The sequence below is a fragment of the Acinonyx jubatus genome, chromosome D2, assembly GCF_027475565.1.
Source record: "Acinonyx jubatus isolate Ajub_Pintada_27869175 chromosome D2, VMU_Ajub_asm_v1.0, whole genome shotgun sequence".
In the NCBI taxonomy this organism is placed as follows: domain Eukaryota; kingdom Metazoa; phylum Chordata; class Mammalia; order Carnivora; family Felidae; genus Acinonyx; species Acinonyx jubatus.
In genome coordinates, this window is record NC_069393.1 from 58796095 (window position 1) to 58810377 (window position 14283).

Here is a 14283-nt window from a genome sequence, read left to right on the forward strand (position 1 = left end):
CACAGCAGAATTCTTAGCACCCTGGAGGAAGAGACCCAGGGTTACATTATAGATTTTCCACAATGCCTAACAGAGTCCTAAGAAGCAGTGAAACATTCAACACGCCTGTGGACTAATTTAGTAGCACTCAGGCCCAACCAGAAAGGAAAGGAATTTCTCAAGGTCACATGGTAAGATTAAAGTCAGGCCATCACAGTACACCCAGCGCTCTTCTCAGTATTCGCATAGGGTTCCTAAAGCCCTCAGAGCCGAGTCCTGCCTTTAAGGAGCTAATAAGCAAAATGGGGACTCAAGATAAACCACAGTGGAAGGACACATCCACAGACATAAGTGCATACTGGGTGGAGCCAGCAGTGCTAAGTGTGATTTGGAATCAGCTACATATCTGAGCAGAGATTGAGTGGCCCTGTTGAAACAGTGTCACACCTTTTAAAAGAGAGAAAATAAGTTATCCAAGATCTCTTCTATTTTGTCCACCCTTCCTCCACTTTGTATCACTGCCACCAGTTAATTCTAAGTACAAAATTGTCCACCAGTGTAGTAGGGCCCCTGAGACAGCAGCCACAGCAAGGGCCATTAGCTCTGATAGGTCTGTGACTGGCACTGACAGCTTAGGCTCCGTCAGGTCCCATCACGTGAGGGACAGACTGCTCAGGTTCAACCTTGATGCTGAGAAAATAAGTCCTGCACAAAAGATGGGCCAAAGGTTAAAAGGGTAGGAAAGAGTGTCACTTTACTTCCCAATCATACAATCTACAATTTCAATTTCTCAGAAATCAGGTTTGATCCATTCTAGAATGTCCTTTCGAGGTGTGTTCAATTTAGCAATGGATTTCAACTGCACAAATTCAGCTCAACTGTGCAGGGTACTCATTAGATAACTGTCCAAAACAATCTAGGCAGATACACACTGTGATCTTTGAATAGCCAGGTTCAAAGTCTTGCTGAGTTATTTTTGGCACTTCTTTGCATACAGTAACTAAGAGATTTGCACCTCAGAAGATGAGAAGAAACAATTAGGTTCAGGGGCTCCAAGACTAACTGGTACCCAGAGAGGACAGGGTTTACTTCCTTCAGACACTGCCTGCTTAAACTCTTCTCATACAAGACAAAGCTTATCCATCTAAACATGGCCAAAAAGGAACAGAGTGATCAAGCACCCAGTTAAAAGGACAAAATACCAGCTACACAAGAGCTTCATGTTTCAATTCTCCATGCTGTTTTGAGAGATTTGAGGGTGAGCCTGTGTAAATGATCAGTGTAAGGCTGGGATCTGGGCCCAAGAATAGAAGGGAAAAATGGGGAAAGGGAAGAGATAACTTTTAGTGTATTGTATTAAAAATAATATTAAAATGCTTACTATATATATTGTTTCCAATATCTATTCAAGACTCTCCCCTCCAGTGACTGACAGAGGAGGAAGGAGGAGAATGAAGTAAAATGGGACAATATATATGAATAGTTAATGCAAGGGAAGGTTTTCTGAAAAGTGAGTGAAATTTTAAAAAATCAGCTGAGTAACTCTGGGTATACTGTAATTTTTAAAAGTTCAGGACTTCCACTTCCAGTTACGATGGAGTAACTGAGAACTGTGAAAGATATAACTCTTCAGACACTGGATAACAGGAAGTGTAGGACAGGTATGTGGAGAGATTAAGGTGAGCATGAAGGTCTTGCTACGCTAAACAGACACACTGGATTTCAGGAGGGAGAGGCGACTAGAACTTGTAGGCGGACTACCAGAGGAGGCAATGAGGCAAAGAAAAGAGCTTCAGAAATTTGCATAGTGTTCCTACTGAATCTGTTGCTAATACTAAGGATCACGTGTATAGGGTAAAATTCAATCAGATCAGAATAAAAAAAGACTGAGAATCCGTAAGCTTGCACCACTGAGAGGTGTTTGAATTTTGACCGACCAGAATGAAAAGCACCTGTGGAACACCTAGGGTATTCAGGGAGACCCCAGAGCAGTCACACCTCAGTAGAACTAAACTAGCCCCGGAGTAAAGGCTATTCTGAACCTATTCAAAGGAAGATTAAAAAGAAGTTCCATGTATGAGTTTGGTCAAAAGGTACAAACTTCCAGTTATAAAATAAGTACCGGTGATGTAATGTACAATATGTTGACTATAGTTGACATGGCTGTATGGCATATTTGAAAGTTGTTAAGAGTGAATCCTAAGAGTTCTCATCACAAGGAAAAAAAACATTTTTGCCCTTTCTTGGGTACCTATATGAGATGGATGTTGACTAAACTTATTGTGGTAATCATTTCATAATATATGTAAGTCATGTCATAATGCTATAACCTTAAAACTTATAAGTAGTGCACGGCAATTGTATCTCAATAAAACTCGGGAGGCAGGGTAGATGGAGATCATGACCAAAAAAAAGGAAGTTTCAAGTGGATCATTCTATTCCAGAAAGAATTTACCTGTCTTCCTGAACAAAGTCCAACACTGTTTAATAAAGACAACAAAATCTAGCACTCAACTACCTAACATTCACAATGCCCAGTATCCAATAAAAAATTGCCAGAAATGTAAAAAAAACAGGAAAATGTGACTCATAGCCAAAATAAACAGACCCAGAAATGAGATACCAGAATTAAAAACAAGGACATTTAAAGAGCTATTGTAAATATGTTCAAGTATTTTAGAACATCCACAAACATAATAAGGAGCAAAATGGAAGATATAATGCACACCATAATAAAACCACTGAAAATTCGTGTGAGAGAATATTAAAAGCAGGCAGAGGGGGGAAAATAGATACAGAAGAAAAAAAAAGAATTCACATTTCTTGTCAGAAACCCTATACAAACCAGAAAACAATAAAATGCTATCTGTGCCTCCCCAAAATTTACTGTTAACCTAGAATGCTATATCCAGAACACATCCTTCAGAAATGAGGGTGAAATAAAGACCTTTTCAAGCAAACAATATGAGGGAATGTATTGCCAACAGTCCTGCACTACAAGAGATGTTAAAAGAAGTCCTTTTGGCAGAAGGAAAATTACATTATCTGGATCTATAAAAGGAATGAAGGAATGGTAAACACATTGATAAACGTAAAATATTTTTATCTGCATTTAAAAATGAGGAAAAAGAGGGGCGCCTGGGTGGCTCCATCAGTTGAGCGTCCGACTTCAGCTCTGGTCATGGATCTCATGGTCTGTGAGTTCGAGCCCTGCATTGGGCTCTGTGCTGACAGCTCAGAGCCTGGAGCCTGTTTCAGATTCTGTGTCTCCCTCTCTCTCTGACCCTCCCCCATTCATGCTCTGTCTCTCTCTGCCTCAAAAATAAATAAACTTTAAAAAAAAAATGAGGAAAAAGATAACTGACTCTTTAAAGCAAAAAATAATAGTAATGTCGGAATTTCCATGTCTGTGTGGGCTCCCCCATATACTTAATGTCCACCATTAAACTTGGTTTTCTTCTCCTGTTTAAATAAAAATAATAATAGGGGCACCTGGGTGTCTTAGTCGGTTACGCATCCGACTGCAGTTCAGGTCATGAACTTGTGGTCTGTGAGTTTGAGCCCCACGTTGGGTTCTATGCTGACAGCTTGGAGCCCGAAGCCTGCTTCGGACTCTGTGTCTCCCTCTCTCTCTGCCCCTCCCCTGTCTCTCTCTGTTTCTCAAAAATAAACTAATGTTAAAAATTTTTTTTCCTTGGCACAAAAACAGACACATAGACCAATGGAATAGAATAGAAACCCCAGAACTAGACCCACAAACGTATGGCCAACTCATCTTTGACAAAGCAGGAAAGAACATCCAATGGAAAAAAGACAGCCTCTTTAACAAATGGTGCTGGGAGAACTGGGCAGCAACATGCAGAAGGTTGAAACTAGACCACTTTCTCACACCATTCACAAAAATAAACTCAAAATGGATAAAGGACCTGAATGTGAGACAGGAAACCATCAAAACCTTAGAGGAGAAAGCAGGAAAAGACCTCTCTGACCTCAGCCGTAGCAATCTCTTACTCGACACATCCCCAAAGGCAAGGGAATTAAAAGCAAAAGTGAATAACTGGGACCTTATGAAGATAAAAAGCTTCTGCACAGCAAAGGAAACAACCAACAAAACTAAAAGGCAACCAACGGAATGGGAAAAGATATTTGCAAATGACATATCGGACAAAGGGCTAGTATCCAAAATCTATAAAGAGCTCACCAAACTCCACACCCGAAAAACAAATAACCCAGTGAAGAAATGGGCAGAAAACATGAATAGACACTTCTCTAAAGAAGACATCCGGATGGCCAACAGGCACATGAAAAGATGTTCAGCGTCGCTCCTTATCAGGGAAATACAAATCAAAACCACACTCAGGTATCACCTCACGCCAGTCAGAGTGGCTAAAATGAACAAATCAGGAGACTATAGATGCTGGAGAGGATGTGGAGAAACGGGAACCCTCTTGCACTGTTGGTGGGAATGCAAATTGGTGCAGCCACTCTGGAAAGCAGTGTGGAGGTTCCTCAGAAAATTAAAAATAGACCTACCCTATGACCCAGCAATAGCACTGCTAGGAATTTACCCAAGGGATACAGGAGTACTGATGCATAGGGGCACCTGTACCCCAATGTTTATAGCAGCACTCTCAACAATAGCCAAATTATGGAAAGAGCCTAAATGTCCATCAACTGATGAATGGATAAAGAAATTGTGGTTTATATACATAATGGAATACTACGTGGCAATGAGAAAAAATGAAATATGGCCTTTTGTAGCAACATGGATGGAACTGGAGAGTGTGATGCTAAGTGAAATAAGCCATACAGAGAAAGACAGATACCATATGGTTTCACTCTTATGTGGATCCTGAGAAACTTAACAGGAACCCATGGGGGAGGGGAAGGAAAAAAAAAAAAAAAAGAGGTTAGAGTGGGAGAGAGCCAAAGCATAAGAGACTGTTAAAAACTGAGAACAAACTGAGGGTTGATGGGGGGTGGGAGGGAGGGGAGGGTGGGTGATGGGTATTGAGGAGGGCACCTTTTGGGATGAGCACTGGGTGTTGTATGGAAACCAATTTGACAATAAATTTCATATATAAAAATAAATAAACAAACAAACAAATAAACTTAAAAAAAAAGACAAAGGGCAAAAAAAATTTTTTTTTCTTAAATAATAACAGCAATGTATTGTGAAATGTATAAAACCTAGAAGAAAAATGTATGACAACACTAGTACAAAGGACAGGAGGGGACAAATAGAAATACATGATTGCAAGGTTATTACATGTTACATGAAATCATAGGACATTATTTTGAAGGTAAATTGTGATAGAATAAAGAACAGGTGGGAGAAAAAGAAGAAAAAAAAAAACCAATACAGGAGATTTTAACATAGCTATATTGACATATAAATTAAGTGTAACACTTCAATTAAAAGACAAAGATTGTCAGACTAGACATAAAATTAAGACCCAACTATGGGTTGTCTAAAAGAAATTCACCTAGAGGAACCTGGGTGGTTCAGTCAGTTAAGCATCCAACTTTAGCTCAGGTCATGATCTCCAGTTCATGAGTTCAAGCCCCGTGTCAGGCTCTGTGCTAACAGCTCAGAGCCTGGAGCCTGCTTTGGATTCTGTGTCTCCCTCTCTCTCTGCCCCTCTGCCCCTCACACTCTGTTTCCCTCTCTCTCTTCTCTCTCTCTTTCTCTCTCTCAAAAATAAAGAAACTTAAAAAAAATTTTTTTTAAATAAAAGAAATTCACCTAAGCTCAGCTCAGGTCATGATCTCACAGTTCCATGAGTTCAAGCCCCACATCAGGCTCCGCACCCTCAGTTCAGGGCCTGGCTGGGATTCTTGATCTCTCCTAAAATAATAAACTTAAAATAAAATAAAATAAATTCACCTAAAATATAAAGACACAGATAGGTTGAAAGTGAAAAGATGGACAAAAATATGCTTCTGAAGACACTAATTAAAGTAGAATTGCTATACTAACATGTGAAAAAGGAGACTTCAAAACAAGGAATATTATCAGGAGTAAAGAGAGAAATTTTGTAATGATAAAGGGGTCAGTTAATTACAGAGACAATTATACACACACACACACACACACACACACACACACACACACACACCTAATAAGACAGTTTCAAAATTCTGGATGAAGCATAACTGACAGAACTAAAGGAAGAAATAGAAAAGTCTACTATTACAGCTGTAAGTTTCAATACTCCTCATAACTGGTAAAACGATTAGACTGAAAATCAGTGAGGACAGAAGATTTAAACATTACCAACCAAACTGACCTAAAGTCATTTATAGAACATTCTATTCAATAACAGCAAAGTATACATTCTTTTAAAATGCACACAGAATTGGGGAGCCTGAGTGGCTCAGTCGGTTGAGTACCTAACTCTTGATTTCAGCTCAAGTCATGATTCCAGGGTTGTGAGATCAAGCCCCGAATCTGGCTCTGTGCTGAACATAGAGACTGCTTAAGATTCTCTCTCTCTCTCTCTCTCTCTCTCTCTCTGTCTCTCTCCCTCTGCCCCTCTCCCCGACATGTGCACAATCTCTCTCAAAAATAAAAAAATGCACACAGGAACATTCAACAACATAGAGCATATGCTAGACCATAAAACAAATCTCAATAAATTTAGAAGGACTGAAATCAATCACATGGAGTATATTTTCTGTCTACCAAAGAATTAAGTAAGAAATTAATAACAGAGAGGCACCCGGGGGGCTCAATGGGTTGAGCAACCGACTTTGGCTCAGGTCATAATCTTGAAGTCAGTCAGTTTGAGCCCTGCATCTGGCTCTGTAATGACAGCTCAGAGGCTGGAGACTGTTTCAGATTCTGTGTCTCCCTCCCTCTCTAACCCTGCCCCGCTCACACTCTGTCTCTGTCTCTCAAAAATAAACATTAAAAAAGTATATTAAAAATAAGAAATCAGTAACAGAAATTTATCTGGAAAATCCCCAAGGGGAACCTGGGTAGCTCAGTCGGTTAAGGGACCGACTCTTGGTTATTATGGTTCAGGTTGTGATCTCAAGGCCATGAGATAGAGCACCAAATCTGGCTCCCCACTGAGCATGGAGCCCGCCTGGGATTTTCTCTGTCTCTCTGCCCTTTCCCTACTCGTGTGCATGTGTTCTCTCTCCCTCTCTCTCAAAATAAATAAAAATTAAAAAAAAAAAAAAAAACAAACATCCCCGGGGCACCTGCGTGGTTCAGTGAGTTAAGCATCGGACTTCGGCTCAGGTCATGATCTCCCAGTTTGCAAGTTCAAACCCCGCATCAGGCTCTCTGCTGTCAGCACAGAACCCATTTTGGATCCTCTGTTACCCTTTCTCTCTGTTCCTCCCCCACTGGCTCTCTGTCTCTCTCTCTAAAAAATAAATAAACATTAAAAAGAAAAAAATTCCCTGGGGCGCCTAAGTAGCTCAGTCGGTTAAGCGTCCCACTTCGGCTCAGGTCACAGGTCACGATCTTATGGTTTGTGAGTTCGGGCCCCATGTCGGACTCTGTGCTGATGCCTTGGAGCCTGGAGCCTGTTTCAGATTCTGTGTCTCCCTCTCTCTCTGCCCCTCCCAGCTCACAATCTGTCCCTGTCTCAAAAATAAATAAACATTAAAAAAAAATTTTTTTAATTAAAAAAAAAATCCCCAAATAGGGGCACCTGGGCGGCTCAGTTGGTTAAGTGTCTGACTTTGGCTCAGGTCATAATCTCACAATTTGTGAGTTTGAGTCCTGCATCAGACTCTGCTGTCAGTGCAGAACCCATTTTGGATCCTCTGTCTCCCTCCCTTTTCTGCCCCTTCCCGGCTCTTGTGCCCTGTCTCTCTCTCTCTCTCTCTCTATCAAAAATAAAAGAACATTAAAAAAAATCCCCAAATAATAGAAACAAAACTACACATTTCTTTTTTTTAATTTAATTTATTTTTATTTGTTTTGAGAGAGAGACAGCATGAGTGGAGGAGGGGCAGAAAGAGAAGGTGACAGAGAAACCCAAGCAGACTCCATCCACATTGTCAGCATGGAGCTTGATGCAGGGCTCGAACTCATGAACTGTAAGATCATGACTGAGCTGAAGTCAGAGGCTCAACCAACTGAGCCACCTAGGTCTCCCAAAACAACATATTTCTAAATATCACTAAAGATATGAGAAAATACTGTGAAATGAATGAAAATGAAAACACAACTAACCAAAATTTGTAGGATGTTGCTAACAGAGGGGAAATTTATAGCACTAAATTTTTATATTAGAAAATAAGATGGGTGCCTGGGTGGCTCAGTTGGTTAAGCATCTGACTCTTGGTTTCAGCTCATGTCACGATCTCACAGTTTCGTGAGCTCAAGCCCTGCATGGTCTGTGCACTGTCAGTGAGGAGCCTGCATGGGTTTCTCCCTCTCTCTCTGTCCCTCCCCACTCACACTATCTCTCAAAATAAATAAACTTAGAAAAAAAAAAAAAGAATTAAAATTAGTTATCTAAGTTTCTACCTTAAGAAATTAGAAAAAGAAGAGCAAATTAAACCAAAGCAAACAGAAGGAAATAACAAAGATAATCATATAAATCAAAGAAATAGAAAACACAAAAATAACAGAAAATGAATGAAACTAAAAACTAATTCTCTGGAAAGATTAATAAAATTGATAAACCTACAGCCAGACTGGTCAGGAATAAGAGAGGAAACATACACATTATTCATCATGAATGATAAATCTTACAGGCATTTAAAAGAAAAAAGGATAGGGGCGCCTGGGTGGCTCAGGTGGTTAAGCATTGACTCTTGATCTCAGCTTGGGTCATGAACTCATGGTTCGGGAGTTTCAGCCCCACACTGGGCTCTGCACTGACAACATGGAGCCTGCTTGGAATTCTCTGTCTCCCTCTCTCTGCTCCTTCCCCACTTGGATGCTCTCACTGTCTCTCTCAAAAATAAATAAAATAAACATTAAAAACAAAAAAGAAAAAAGGATATACATGAACAAATTTTACCAATAAATTTAACAATCCATATTCCTGAAGACACAAATTACTAAAACTGGCCCAAGAACAAGTAGGAGACTTGACTATTCCTAAGTCTATTAAAAAAGCTGAATTAATTAAAATGCTTCCCACAGAAGTACACTGATATATGCAATTTTACTTTGAAACGCATAAAAAAATAAAATAGATTGATGGAGCGCCATCCTATGGATCAGATATGTGAAAAAATATGGTAAATGACAGAATCTAGGTGGTTTTATCAGTATTTGCTATGTAATTTTTCATCTTTACTATATGTTTGAAATTTTTCATAATAAAATTTTAGGTAAAAAATTCTTCTCACAGGGGTGCCTAGGGTGGCTCAGTCAGTTGAACATCTGACTCTTAATTTCGGCTCAGGTCATGGTCTCTTGGTTCATGGGGTGGAGCTCCACATTGGGGTCTGTGCTGACAGCGTGGAGCCTGCTTGGGATTCTCTCTCTCTGCCCCTCCCCTGCTCTCTTTCTCAAAATAAATAAATAAACTTAACAAAAACATTCTTGGGGCACTTGGGGCACTGAACTTTAGCTCAGGTCATGATCTCATGGTTCGGGAGTTCGAGCCCCACAATGGTCTCTATGCTGACAGCTTGAGCCTGAAGTTTGCTTCAGATTCTGTGTCTCCCTCTCTGTCTCTGCCCCTCCCCAACTTGCACTCTGTCTCTCTCACTCTCAAAAACTGAATAAACATTAAAAAAAATTTTTTTTAATTAAAAAAAAATTCTTCACAAGGAAAACTCTAGGCCTGGATGCCCTCAATGGTTAATTCTATTAATCATTAAGCAAGAAATAATACCAATCCTACATAAACGTTTTTTTTCCCTACACAAACTCTTTTTTAAAAAATGGAGAAAGAAAAAATAAAATAAAATAAAATAAAATAAAATAAAATAAAATAAAATAAAATAAAATAAAATAAAATAAAATAAAAATAGAGAAAGGAAGGAATATGCTCCTGTGGTAGGGTCTCCTCCCTATTGAAAAAAAAGAAAAGGAAAAGGAAAAAAAAAAAAACACCTCAAGGCAACCTGGTTATACGCAAACATGATAACATCCCATGATAATGCAAACATGACCTTGTAACATGAGACCACTTAATCGTATGTTACCATATATGGGAGATAAAAAAGTAAAAAATACATTAAGAAAAGTAAAAAATACATTAAAAACTATGCCACGTGACATTCGGGGCTCAGTTCTTCAGGTAGGAACCCAACTGAGCAGTGCCAGCAGGAATAAAGTTACTTCCTGGAAAGAAAAGCCTCAGTGTCACAACTCTCTGTGAGAGAATCCTGCTACACCCCAACTTATTTTATAGGGTAACATTACTCTAGTATTAAAACCAGACAAAGACATCACAAGAAAACTATGGACCTAACATCCCTCATAAACACTGATGCAAAAATAATCTACAAAATATTAGCAATTCAAGTTCTGTAACACATAAAATAAATACTATTATCATGATCAAGAGGGGTTTATCCCAGGAATGTAAGGTTAAGTTTGTATTAAAAATCAATCACTGTAATTCTATATCAGAATAAAGAGAAAATCCAGGGGCACCTGGCTGGCTGGTGGTAGAGAATACAACTCTTGATCTTGGGGTTCTAGAGTCAATGCAATTCCAATCAAAATTTTAGCAGGCTTTTTCTGTAGAAATGGACAAGCTCATCTTTTTTTTTTTTTTTTTTTTAATGTTTTTATTTTTGAAGGAGAGAGAGACAGAGCATGAGCCGGGGAGGAGCAGAGAGAGAGGGAGACACAGAATTCGAAGCAGGCTCCAGGCTCTGAGCTGCCAACACAGAGCCCGACACGGGGCTCGAACTCACGAGCTGTGAGATCATGACCTAAGCCGAAGTCAGACACTCAACCAACTGAGCCACCCAGGCGCCCAGACAAGCTCATCTTTAAATGGAAGGGCAAAGGACCCTAGAATGTCCAAAACAACTTTTTTTCTAGTAAAAATATGGAATGCGTCCTGAATTTGCGTGTCATCTTTGCGGAGGGGCTGTGCTAATCTTCTCTGTATCGTTCCAATTTTAGCATGTGTGCTGCCAAAGCAAGCACAAAACAAGTTTTAAAAAGAACAAAATTAAAGGACTAATATTACCCGACTTTAAGATTTACTACAGACTTACAATAATCTAAACAATATAGGGCATAAATTTAGACATGCAGACCAAAGGAACAGAACCCACATATATATGGTCAATTGATTTTTTACAAATGTGCCAAGGCACTTCAATAGGAGAGAGAACAGTCTTTTCAACAACAACGGTGGAACAACTGGATATGTGAGGTAGGGGGTGGAGGGGGGTAGAATGAACATTTACTCATCACACACCATACAAAAGAATCAATGTAAAAAAAAGGCAGAGGAGTGCCTGGCTGTCTCAGTCAGTAGAGCATGTGACTCTTGATCTTGGGGTCTTGAGTTTGAGCCCCACATTGAACATAGAGATTATTTTTTTAAAAAATAACGTGAAATGGATTGTGGAACTAAATGTGAAAGTTAGAAGTATAAAACTTACAGAGGAAAATATAGGTGAAAAATTTCACAGCTAGGAGTAGGCAAAGATTTACTAAATAAAACACAGAGGCACAAATCATTACAAAAAGATTAATAAATTTATCTTCATGAATGTTGAATTAAATTAAAATTAGTTGTTATTAGGGGAGCCTGGGTGGCTCAGTAAGTTAAGCATCCAACTCTTGATTTTGGCTCAGGTCACGATCTCACACTTGGCATGTTTGAGCCCCACATCAGGCTCTGTGCTCACAGTGTGGATCCCAGTGCTTGGGATTCTCTTTCTCCCTCTCTCCCTGCCACTCTCCTGCTTGTGTTTGCTCTCTCATTCTCTCTCTCTCTCAAAATAAAGAAACTTTAAGTAAGTACTATCTAACTAACTAGATATAGATAGGTCTTCATTAAAATGTCTGGACTATAAAAAACATCATTAAGACAATGCAAAAGGCAAGCCATAGACTAGGAGAAAATATTCACAATAAATATATATGACAAAGAACTTGCATCCAGAATACACAAAAACTCTTAAATAACGCACACACAAGACAAATGAACGGATTTTCAAATTCAAATATTTATTTACTTTGAGAAAGAGAGTGTGTGCACCATGGGGGAGGGACGGAGAGGGGGAGAGAATCCCAAGCAGGCTCTGTGCTGTCAGTGCACAGACTCACACCGGGCAGGCTCGATCTCACTAACCGTGTGGGATCATGACTTGAGCCAAAATCAAGAGTCTGACACTTTAACTAACTGGGCCACCGAGGCACCCACCGATTTTTAAAACAAGCAAATAGTCTGGACACTTCACAAAAGATATATAATGGCCAGTAAGCAAATGACAACTGCTCAACATCACTTGTCATAATGCAAAATAAAATTGATAGTAAGTTACTTGTTTTTTTTAAGAACCATAACTGAAGTATTATTATTTTATGTAAAATGAGTTAGCATTAAGCTAGGTCTCTTAGATATCCACCATCAGGTAGGTATCTTGGATGACCCATTCAAGGAAGTTCACTTAATCCAACTTAATGAAGCCTATATCCTTTGTGCACTGATGAAAATACAGCCGGCACATATCGAGGCTGTGTTTCTGGATCAGACCATGTGGGTTTGAACAGAACAAGAACCCTGGCCAAATTTCCTCAAATGGCTCTAGGAGAGCTGCTGGTGACCCATTTTGGATGTGACACATCTTGCATGCGACAAGGCAAAACACAATACTAATTTTTAAAATTGTAATGTATGTAGTATAATGAGAACACTGCATACCCATAGAATAAGTAAAATTAAAAAGACAATTCCAAGTGTGACAAGAATATGGAGTGGCTAAAACTCTTACTCATTGTCAGTTGGAATGAAAAATGGTACAACATTTTTGAAAATGGTTTGGCATTTTTTAAAAAAGATCTTTATTGAGATATAATTTATATGCCATAAAATTAACTCATTTAAAGTATACAATTCGATGCTTAAAATTTTTTTTAATGTTTATTTATTTTTGAGAGAGAGATAGAGACAGGGCATGAGCAGGAGCGGGCAGAGAGAGAGGGAGACACAGAATCCAAAGCAGGCTCCAGGCTCTGAGCTGTGGGCACAGAGCCCAACACAGGGCTCGAACTCACGAACAACGAGATCATGACCTGAGCCGAAGTCAGATAATCAAAAGACTGAGTCACCCAGGCGCCCCTTAATACTTTTAGTGTATTCACATGGTTGTACAACTATCACTATGATCTAAACTTAGAACATTTTCATCAGCCCTTCAAAAAATCTTGTACCCATTAGCAGCCATTCCCCATTCTGTTTCCCAACCCTAACCATGGGTAACCACTAATGTATTTTCTGTCTTTATAGATGTGTCTATTCTGGACATTTCAAATAAATGGAATCCTTTGGGTCTTTGTGTGTGGCTTCTTTCACTTAGCATATGTTTTCAAGAGTCATCCATATTGCAGCATGTATCAGTACTCTATTCTGTTTTATGGAGGAGTAATACTCCATTATATGGATGTATCACATTTTTTAATCTATTCAGTTGCTGATGGACATTTAGGTTGTTTCTAGTTTTTAGTTACTATGAATAATGCTACTATAAACACTTGTGTACAAGTCTTTGAGTGGACATATTTTCATTTCTCTTTTAGTAAATACCTAAGAGTGTCATAATATAGATGAATCTCAGACACAAAAGAGCACGCAGAAAAGACACTGGTGGTTGATTAGGGCCCAGACTCATGGTTAAGACTGACCACAAAGGAGAACTTTTTGCAGGGATGGAAATGTTCTACATGTTGTGGGGGTGGGGGTGGGGTGGATAGTGGATATATGTATTTGCATGATATATATCATGTCAAGTATACCTCAATAAAGTTTTTAAAAATTCAGTAAATCATGACTAGATTAAAAACAAAAAAGATGGGGGCACCTGGGTGGCTCAGTTGGTTGAGGGCCCAACTCTTGATTTCAGCTCAGGTCATGATCCTAGGGTTGTGGGATCGAGCCCCACATCAGGCTCCACACTGAGGGTGGAGCCTGCTTAAGATTCTCCCTCTCTCGGGGTGCCTGGGTGGCGCAGTCGGTTAAGCGTCCGACTTCAGCCAGGTCACGATCTCGCGGTCCGTGAGTTCGAGCCCCGCGTCAGGCTCTGGGCTGATGGCTCAGAGCCTGGAGCCTATTTCCGATTCTGTGTCTCCCTCTCTCTCTGCCCCTCCCCCGTTCATGCTCTGTCTCTCTCTGTCCCAAAAATAAATAAACG

General features: G+C 39.6%; 1 protein-coding gene, 1 non-coding gene and 1 pseudogene across 3 annotated transcripts in view; all 3 read right to left on the reverse strand.

Annotated features, from left to right (window-relative positions):
• The window catches only part of ARMH3 (armadillo like helical domain containing 3), a 174827-nt gene that overhangs the window by 12977 nt on the left and 147567 nt on the right, over nucleotides 1–14283 (reverse strand). The window lies entirely within an intron of this gene.
• LOC128312634 (40S ribosomal protein S29-like) lies at nucleotides 6081–12973 on the reverse strand (annotated as a pseudogene).
• LOC113600417 (U6 spliceosomal RNA) lies at nucleotides 10959–11065 on the reverse strand. Its single transcript, XR_003421410.1, has one exon. It is a non-coding gene; the product is annotated as a U6 spliceosomal RNA (small nuclear RNA).